General features: G+C 36.6%; 1 protein-coding gene across 1 annotated transcript in view; it reads right to left on the bottom strand.

Annotated features, from left to right (window-relative positions):
- Positions 1-3,612, bottom strand: part of slit3 (slit homolog 3 (Drosophila)) — a 235,356-nt gene extending 231,744 nt beyond the window's left edge. Inside the window, exon 1 of the mRNA XM_061787697.1 lies at positions 3,303-3,612. The gene's annotated coding sequence lies outside the window, so the exon portion shown is untranslated. The remainder of the gene's footprint in view (positions 1-3,302) is intronic.
- Between the last annotated feature and the right edge of the window lie 7,054 nt (positions 3,613-10,666).

Here is a 10,666-nt window from a genome sequence, read left to right on the forward strand (position 1 = left end):
CAAAATGTCACTCCACAGGAGCTGACTTTTTCCTCGCTTCATTCTTATTCTTTTGAAAACATTCTAAATAGAACAACACTAAAAAAAAAAAAATTACCTTTACTGTAGTTTACATTAATGTTCAGCCGTGGCAGAGGTCTGCAGTCTGAGATTTGGATTTATGAACAAAATGTCTCGTAATGTCGACTTTCGGCAAATGGTCAGCCCTTTATAGGGCACTACAAGTATTAAATAGTCATGCCAGTTATTCTACATTGAAAAACATTTTAAAATATATATATGCAACACCATAATAACATTTACTCATATTTATACATAACCTTTTCATTCAAATTAACTTTCTTGATTGGCTAAGACTTCTGCCTTATCGTGAGACTTTCGGCATCCTTCTGTACATAAATATGGTTATTTTCTTTTTTTAAAAAGTGCTACAAATGTGGCCTGTAACTCTGGAAAAGCTAATCACTGTGTCACTGCTAGTAAGCACAAAGTGCATTTATTACCATTGAAAGCAAAATTTAATGACATGCGTTACAAAAAAAGTGTTTTAAGTGTCTTAACGACAAGTTGATTGCTACTGAAGCTTTAGAAAGATGTCTTCTAGACAACTTTAAGGGCTTAAAGTGTCAGTTTGCAATATTAAACTAGGTTCTAGTATTAAACTATCATTATTTTCTATTAAATGCCCCCAAAAAAACCATCTCTGTAGCCACACACTTTATCAAAAGACTTGACAGTGAAAAGTCTCCCTCTTCAGCTTGTTAAAATCCTGCTGCCCCCTATTGGCCAATCCTCCACATGCACACTCAAAGATGTCCAGCTTATTCACATCACTGTGACAGTTTGATTCAGTTCAAAGCGGGTTGAAATGGAAATCCTAAATTGTCCAATGAAGGTTCATAATTACAGCCGAGCCCGCAAGGAACAAAGTCAGTCTGCCCCGTTACGCTACTAGTTAAATTGCTTCAATAAGAGATTACACAACACACAATTGATTAAGTACAACTTTTTATAAAGCTGTGCCTTTTCTTAAAAAAAAATAAAAAATTTCAAGGCCACAATATTCGTTGTCAATGCATTATTGGTATGTCTATCCCGCCCCCCCTTTGAGTAACATTTGTTATGCACGTACAAAGAGCGTTAACTGCTGTATAATTCAAACTCCATCCATCCATCCGTAATCTGTATGTATTTTCTATAATGTTTATCCTGTTCAGGGTCGTGGGGAGCTGGAGCCTATCCCAGCTGACTCGGGACAAAAAGGTGGACCACACCCAATCCACTACTCGAGAAGATAACACAATGTCGATTAAGGCTATTCGCGCCTTCAACATCTTGCTATATTTTTCAGTATTTGATTGTTTTATACAGTATTTGGTGAATGCCCAATTCATTTCCCGCGCTGGTCCACTTGGTGGCGCGTCGAGAACGACGTAGCGGAAATGACGTTACAGAAATGACGCATTTTGCCAAGCAAAGAAAACAAATTTTTTTTATAAAAAGCTTGCTTAACACATTTTACATTTCTGTAGCAGAAAAGGACCCCTTAGCTGCCCGACAAGGTGCCTGACATAAAACAAATGAGGTTCAGCAATGTCCGAGCAATGCACGCATAAAACGCAGCAATAATAGTGAATTTACAACTATTGCCTCTTCTGAAGAATCCATCTTTTTTTCCCCCCCACTGGCTGTTCTTGAAAACAGAATGAAAATCGCACATACAAACATACAAAAGGCTCCCTACATTATATTGACGGTTTCTGTAATACCATAATTCCAGGCAAGGGGACAACAGAATTTACGCATTATAGCTTTAAATTACTCACGTTTTGAAGACATGTAACAAAACAGGAACTTGTTTGCAGAGGAAGTACTATAATTGCAGTCTGTGGTACCCCTCTATTGTGGCATCACAAAAGAAAAGAAAGAAAAAAAAACTCTCAAGGGATATGTTGATGTCATGCACTATGACTAATTAAACTCCAAATTTATGTTAAAGGTTAAATTTCAAATTAATTTCTTTTTGAGTGTTCCACTATATTCTTAAAGACCTGTCTGACGGTGTCGATCAAAAACAAGTATTTTGCTCTTAAAGGCCGCTTTCTTGATAAAGATCATACACATACCCTTTTACCCACAAAACATGCTACTATTTTCTTAACTCCGTGTTGTCCCGCCACCATTTTATTAAAATTTGCCCTTTGTGCCACAGTCCCTTTTATTCTTTCAGGCTTATGTGAAAATTTAGTAGGAGCTCCACAGCAGCGGGACGGCAGAAGCAGTTCACTTCTGGCATGATGGGAAATTAAAGTCGTTCAGAGGCAAAGCTTGTCAAGGTGTGCGAATCTCACAACTTGGCATCTCAGCATGTAGCACGGCCTGTTAATATGCTGAATGACACGTTGATATCTGATCGTTTCTAAACAATGTAACCATTTTGACACGTTTGAGGCACGGTTGCGTGTTAACTTCCGGTTAGCAGGCGAATGCGTAGCGACATTGAAGTCTGCGGGAGGGTGGAATTCCCAGAATGAGGAGTTTTCCTGAGATGTGCGAATGCCATTGAAAACATGTCACACTCCAAATGTGAAATCAACCTCTGTAGCGGATACAGAAGTTAATCGTCGTCGCATTTCTGATGACGTGCCCACCGCTTCTTTCATAAGCGCGACAGCACGCATCGGTGCCTGTGATACGCCGTCAACGTTTGGATTTTTAACAGTGTGTCAAAAATTCAAACGTTAGCGTGTCACTGAACGAGCAGGAGGATCTCAGAAGGACCTCTATGCGACAACATCCTGTTGTCATCCAAATTGAGTTATCTAATAAATAGTATTTAAGTGAACAATGTTGGTGGTACAAAAAAAAAAAAAAAAAAAAAAAAGTCAAATTTGGAACATAAGCAGCATTCATATTCACTTTACAGGGACTTTAAACAAATGACCCAGGCCAAAATATATACAATTTGTAGATTTTTATTTTTCATGTTCATGTTTAGCATTAACACCAATGTTTGAGTGTCACGTCACTAAAATACCCCTCAAACATGAAGATAAAAGGCCAATCATCCTTAAGGCCTAAAGCAACCTGAAACTAAGCAAAAATCCAACAGGTCAATGCAAAACTGCCCCTGGTAATTTTATAAAACATGCAAAACACCTCTGCAAAGAAAGTTCTATGGCATCAGTCAGTGCTATTACAAACAAACATATCAGGCTCATTCCCGGCAAACTAGCCGGAGGATGTAACAGTGAGGAATTGTGCAACTGATGAGGTTTAACACAACATGAAAGTCCACTTACTTTACAGGCCTGCATGGTGGTCCGCATACTCAAAGATCCCTCAAAAATTAGTCCCCCTCATGTTTGTTAACGCCAGTCACTCTGCACTTTGCTTTCATTTAGCTCATTTAACCTGCAATTACTCCAATTAAGCCCGAGTTGCTTCTTCTATAAACACAACGGGCTTTTCTTAACAAGAGCGGGAGTGATGATTATTTAATATAATGTATAATTCACATAGTCACAGTCAGAAATCAGAGCTCATCGGCTGGGCGTGTCCTGTGCCGAGGACACGTGTGGGATTCCTAATAACGAGGCTATGACGTGCAGGTGGAAGATTTGAATTGGACAAGTTGGGCGAAGAGCTGACTGGGTCTTGGAAGGGGGCGCGGCACAAAAGGTCCAATCAGTGACAACGCAAAGCTAATATCATTCAAAGGTAGTTATTCAATTAGTTGGAGATAGTTAAGCCCCCCCCCCCCCCCCCCTCCAAAAAAAAAGATACATTTAAATAAAGATGATTTTTAAGCTCAATATTACATTAAAAAAATAATGAGAATCACTAAATTGAAATATTAAAAATACGTAAAACATTTAAAAAAGTTACATTAATTTAGATAATATTTGTTAAAATAATAATAATAATAATAATAATAAACACTAATTACATTACTTAAATTAGTTAAAAAATACAATAAAGTGTATACAAATATATTTTAAATACAGGTTAAATGTGTAATATTTAAATAAAATAATTACAATTTAAATAGTTATTCCAATTATATTGTAACTTTATTCAAATAAAATTGAAACTTTTTCCCATATTGTAAATATATTCTCATAAATTGACAACACATTTTTTGTAATACTGCAGCTTTATTCTTGTATTTTTCTATGTATTACTGTGATATTATTTTTTGAAAATTACAACCCTTTTCTCATGAATAGATAATATCGCAAATTTACCCTTCCTATTCCTTTTAAGATTGAATTGAATCACTGAAATTTAGCAAAAAAATATGTTTTTTTTTTTAAATAGGCAGATGAAATTAATTAATAATTAACAACTGCTAAATGAAATTAGTTTGAATTAGTAAAATGAGTAGTTTTAACAAAACAGCGAGATTAGTTAATATTATTTTTAAAAATAATTAAGAAATATTAACTTAAATATTTGAAATTCATAAATACAACTTGATTAAATTGTAATTATTAAATATTAGTTCAAACATAAGTTAAATAAAATTAAATACAAGCAATCTTACAGCATTGCTTTAACCAGTCACAAATAATTTTGTTTTAAGTAATATTTTAACTTTATAAGATATATCACATCTAAAACTATATATTTCTGTACATGAAATAATAAAAAATAATGCACAATAAAAGATAAAAACAAAAAAATGAATTTGAACCTTTAGAGAAAAACATTAATGATAAAATGCAATCAAATTCAAAGGTTACTTTTAGTTAGTGGTGCAATTTATCAGGTTTGAACCAATATCCTTTAATAATAATGTTTGTCTCCCTTCAAGGCACGGAATTTACCTTTAAATGAAAAATATAAATTAAAATGGAGGCAAGAACTGTGGCTAATATTCCCATCCACGAGGCCAAAGATGATATTACATAAAAGCAGTCTTTGAAAGCAAACAAGGAATGAAAGGCTTAAAACCGATAGTAACAATCACCAAAATAAGTGGACATCAACCGTCATTCTTTCTCCTGACCGCTGTGTTATGTGTGCATGAAACCGCTGGCTTTAACACACATGTCATTAACTTTGTAAAATATTCGCTCACGACTTTTTGATTCACGATCCCCTCATGTGCACTTTGGCCTGCCGAAACCAAAAACATGTCGAGTTCTTCACCGGATTACACAAGCAATCATTTGTGACGTTGGACTCCTCCTCTTCTGTCTTCTTCTTACATACTTGATTTGCGGTGAAAAAAACCCAACATAATACCCCGAGTATCTTGGATCAGATAGCATTGCTTCAGGTCTCGGGTCAAAATACACAAAGGATCAAGAATTACAGCACACTCAAAATCCACTCATAACATTCGGAAAGAAATCGCTCATTCAACAGATATTGAAGTGTGTGTTACGGCCCCGAGTAATTTCTGGCCCTCAACCTGTAGTGCCATTGTGTTTGTTTAATCTGTGTGTGCTGGACTCTGCTGAGACTCTCCAACTGCTTCTCCCTGATTGGTGGCCGTCGTCCATGACTCACAAATCGGCATTTTGTGTTGTACCAAAAATGTTAATCGCTAATGCTAATTGCGAAGGCTAACCGTTTAGCAAAGGCTTACTTTGTTGTCTCAAATTCTGCGCATCAGTTTATACCATCCACTCAGTACCAACATATGCAGTTTAAGGATAAAACTCCAGCCCTCATAAATGAGAATAACATGCATGTTAGTAGTAAAACAAAAATAAAAAGGGGCGGCGATTACTCGAGTAATTACTCGACGAAATATCTATAGGATTCTAAAAAGATTTGATCGTGACAGCCCTACTCGTGTCTCTAACCTTTCAAAATCAATACTGTTCTTGCTTCAAATAAAAAGTCACTACAAACCAACATTTGGTTACAATTAATGGACTATTATTACATATTTTTTTTCTTTACTCCCTCGCTGTGGAAACTGGGAAGAAAAGTTGGATCATGTGGAACTCTCACTTCCTTTTAGACTGCGCATCCAATGGCACCTTGATGATGTGCTACACTTCTTTGTGCGTGTCTTTCCTGAGGTTCTTCTGGAAGTGTGTGTCCTTGCATGTATGTATGTGAGACAACTTTTTGGCCCTGAAGTAGAGTGTAGGCCTTTTAAGTGTGCGTTTAGAGTGGGCCATTACAACATGTCACTTTGCGCACACACACACAAACACACACACACACACACATAATTATGCGTTAAGCGTAGCGTCCACTTGTGAGGTTTTTCTTCCAAGTCCTCTCTTAATGTTGGCTCCAAGTCCAAATGGAGTCTCATCCAGGACGTTGGTCCAATGTAAGCTCGGGCCGGAGGACACGTCTAAAGGAGGGTGGCGTTTCCATCGAGATGACGTCCGGCCCGAGTGGTGTGGTGTATTTGCTGGGTTTGGCTTCCAAAGTCTGGAAGCCAATGAATCTGTCATTGTCCCATTTGAAAATAGTCCATTTTTGATTCCTGTTGGTCATGACAAGTTACACTAAAGTTGTCCTTAAGTCTCGAAAATATCAGTATCTTCAGAGGGTCCACATCTTTGAGCTTTTTAGTAAGAGTCACCCAGAACCAAAAGGAACCACCTGACCGCATATCAATTATATATTATATATATATTTTTATTATTATACAAAAGTTAGTCCTACAAAGGCTGCAGCTATCGAACATTTTTAGAATCGAGTATTGTACTGTACCAATTATGCAATTGATTAATCGAGCAATTGGACAAAAATAGATTTTGCATGATTAAACACACTGTGCATGTGAGGTGCACGGAAGATTTTTATCCACTTTGGCTCGCCATCCTCTCATACTAGTGTAGTATCTGTGACTTTGAGTGTGTATGGTAGGGATGGAAAAACCTAGGCTTTCTGAATACAATTAAAATACAAACATTTTTTGAATAACATTATATACAGTATGTATTTTATATATTATTAATGAAAAAATAGACAATGACACAAATAATACAATTTAAATATAAAGAAAGGCATCAGACCAATAATTGTGAATGTAAACAAAGACAAAAATGTAAAAAATAAATATAATCGACAAAGCAATAAACATAGGTAAATCAAAAATTAAAAGAAATTATATCAATATAACAAAATACAAATAACTCCACCTTTTTGGGTTCCCAAATAATAATAGAAATTACAAAATTTGGCGCAAATCCTAAAAGTGCAACTTTGCATAAATTTAAACCTAAAATAAAGAATAATATTATTTATTAAAATTCAAATTACTGTGACTATTCAAGGTAACACTCCTGAATTTCAGTGCAGCTCTGAAGAGTGTACAGATCCTCATGTCTTTTTTTTGTTTGTTTGGTTTTTGTATGACATTTCATTTTCTAATTTATCAATCCAAATTATAAAATCCAGGCCTATTTAGCAGTTTATGAAGGTGTTAATCCGGATGGGGATTGTTTAGCCTCGGCGGATTTCTGAGCTCTATTAGCTGATTGCCATTGTAGTTTATGCAGCAATCAATGTTGACATTTGCTATGATTAGCTGTATGTTTCCCCCATCCCTAATCTGTGTGGGTACAAAGAACAGCTCATCTTGTAATCCATGTTGTACAAGTCCATTTTTTTCTTTTTGTGGTAATGTAGAACATTTTGACCAGTCGACTTGGTAGAACCACACACATGCAGACTTTTATGTTAGGAGGGCAAGTTAAATAATGCCATATGCGTCTGCTGTGCCGCTGTTTTATTAAAAGGATATTATTTTTCTCTCTTCGCCGCTTCCTGGTGCACTGTTTGATTAATAGCCTCATTTAGAAGAATATTACACACTCGTCAAGTCGACATGCTGATTATAACCGCGTCTGCGAACAGGCTCAGCTAATAATATTGCTTTTCAATTTTTTTCATTCGTTTGCGATTTCATCATGGAATTTGAATAGAGATGATATGCTTCTTTGAAAATCTTTATACTAACCAAAACAATTTTTTATTTACTACAAATAATGCATCTTTGTTCATGGGTGTAGTTGATGATTTGATGATGTTTGTTCAACAATGTGCCCCGCCCCTTCTGAAATGATGGCTACGCCCATTTTTCTTCATCGATGCCAGCGACGTATAGTGACAGCCAGAACAACTTAATATTCTTCCACTCGATGTTGTCATTTATACAGAATAATAGCTTCGTGTTCAACTAACCGCATTTCACACATTTAAAAATAATTGAGATGACATCATCATTATTTTAGTATATATAAGTACATTTGCGGATGCTTTTGTTTAGTGGTGTTCCATGAACTTTTTATGATGTAAGATATACTGCCTTGGCTCAATAAATGTTGAGAAACACTACTGTGGAACATGGGTGGGTAAACTTTAGGGTCAAATCTGAGTTTTAAAACAGACAGATGCGCCAGGTCATTTTTAATTCAGGTTTCCATAATTAAGTTACCTATAATTGATTTAATGAAACACTAATAAAATTTTTAACTGTATATCGTCACTGTCAGGTTGAATACTCCTATGTCAATTTCATATTTTTTCTCAAATCTATACCATTGGTCAGTACCGATTTTACAAATTATTGACCAATCAAGAGTGTTGAACATTTTCTTTCTCCATTTGAAGGTACAATGTTAATGTTTTTTTGGTTTCTTGAAAAGTGATGGTTTTGGATGGCTAGTGATGTATAAAATCTCCCACTATCTTTTTTTTTTTTTTTTTTTTTTTTTTTACAATAAATCAACTATTTAATTAGATATGTCAATGAATAGTAACATTATTTTAACTAACCAATTTTAGGAGGAACAAATGGCTAGATTAGGGCAACAAATACGCCGTGTGTCAGAAAAGATTTATTTTCAAATCCAAACTACAAATTACAAAAAGTGTTTCCCCTTCCAAATAATCCCCCTGGAGTTCAACTCATTATTCTACACCTTCATTCTCTCCCGAAAGGATTGTTCCGGGATCCTCTGCAGCTCCATCGTCACGATCATCTTGATGTGGTCGGCTTCCTCAAAATGGGTCCCCTTGATGACCCTCATGAGCTTGGGAAAGAGGGAATATAATCACATTAAGTGTGAGTTGGGAGGTTGCTCCTGCACGGCAATGTACTCCTCGGCCAGGAAGTGTCAGATGCTCAGGGCTTTGTGAGCAGGCCCGTTGTCATGGTGAAGCAAGATGGGTCAATAGGGTGCCAAAGCCTTGGCTAATAGGATAGTGACAGTGATACATATCGACTGAGAGACTAATATCCTAAAGCTAAGTTTAGCCAGGGTTGTTAGTGGTTAACGCATGTACATGTGCACTTCTTGTGCGTGTTTTTTAAATCAAATCAACTGGAAGACATTTGTAAGAATAATGTTGCAAGATGAGTTGGAAATGATATTGATGTGTTTTGGGATCACAGTCTGTGGGAAATTTGCAGTTTAAACTATTAATATAGCAAACTTTTACTGTATTGTGCAATTCAGCACCGTCTTTCCTTCACAGTGAAGGCCTGCAAGCACTTAAGAGTCCTGTGAAATATTTGTGTTATTTGTGCGCATGTGTCCACATTGACTAATGTTCGACGATCCGCATGTTTGCATGACATAATGCTCAGGAATTAGTGCTTATTAAACTCTGACCTCTCGGTGATTCAACAACTGATTGTGCAATGGCACATCTGCATCGACCCGCTCGTTGTGTGGCGGGTTAAGAAGATGAACATTTGTAGTGCAACTCATTACTATTCATGTTGCACATGGACTAAAACAGAAAAAAAGTGTGAGACAAACAGCCACGGTGTGATATTTAGAGCTCATTGAGTGGCACGTATCCAAGAACAATATTTCTGTTCGCGTTGGCACAGTCAGCTCCTACGCAAAAAGACACACAGACACACACATAAAGTACACGCTTTCTTACGAGGGAAATTATAATGTACTCATAGAGACGGAAAATAAACAAGAGTTTGTGGCCTACAGTGACGGGAAAGACAGGCTAATATGCTGACTTGTTGAATGCAAATGATGTGTGACAGTTGAGAGTGTGCAGTGGCACATTGATGACGAGGTCACAACCACTGTAGTAAAGCATACCAGGAAAACTACATTCTATGTTTTTCTTTTACGCTTAATTTATTCAGGGTGAAGGTTTTTATCTATAACTGTGTTTTTTAATGTATATACCATGTCATCATTTTACTTTCCATTTCTTTCCAACAAATGGTGTACATTATTTCCTTACATGCACAATGACATTACATCGGGAAAACTAAGGTGAATAGTTATTGTAATTATTAATAAATAAAACATTTTCCGTGGATTTTTTCAACTCTTTAGATTGTACTTGTTTATGGATTTATTCACATACATTGTACTTTTTAAAATTTGGCTCCTCTCGATGTGGAGGAGCAGCGGCTCTACTCCGAGCTTCTCACCCTATCTCTAAGGGAGAGCCCGGACACCCTGTGGAGGAAACTCATTTTGGCCGCTTGTATCCCGGATCTTGTTCTTCCGGTCACGACCCACAGCTCGTGACCATAGGTGAGGGTAAGAACGTAGATCGACCGGTAAATCGAGAGCTTCGCCTTTTGGCTTAGCTCCTTCTTTACCACAATGGATCGATACAAAGTCCGCATCACTGCAGACGATGCACCGATCCGCCTGTCAATCTCCCGTTCCATTCTTCCCTCACTCGTGAACAAGACCCCAAG

The sequence above is a fragment of the Phyllopteryx taeniolatus genome, chromosome 10 (assembly GCF_024500385.1).
Source record: "Phyllopteryx taeniolatus isolate TA_2022b chromosome 10, UOR_Ptae_1.2, whole genome shotgun sequence".
In the NCBI taxonomy this organism is placed as follows: domain Eukaryota; kingdom Metazoa; phylum Chordata; class Actinopteri; order Syngnathiformes; family Syngnathidae; genus Phyllopteryx; species Phyllopteryx taeniolatus.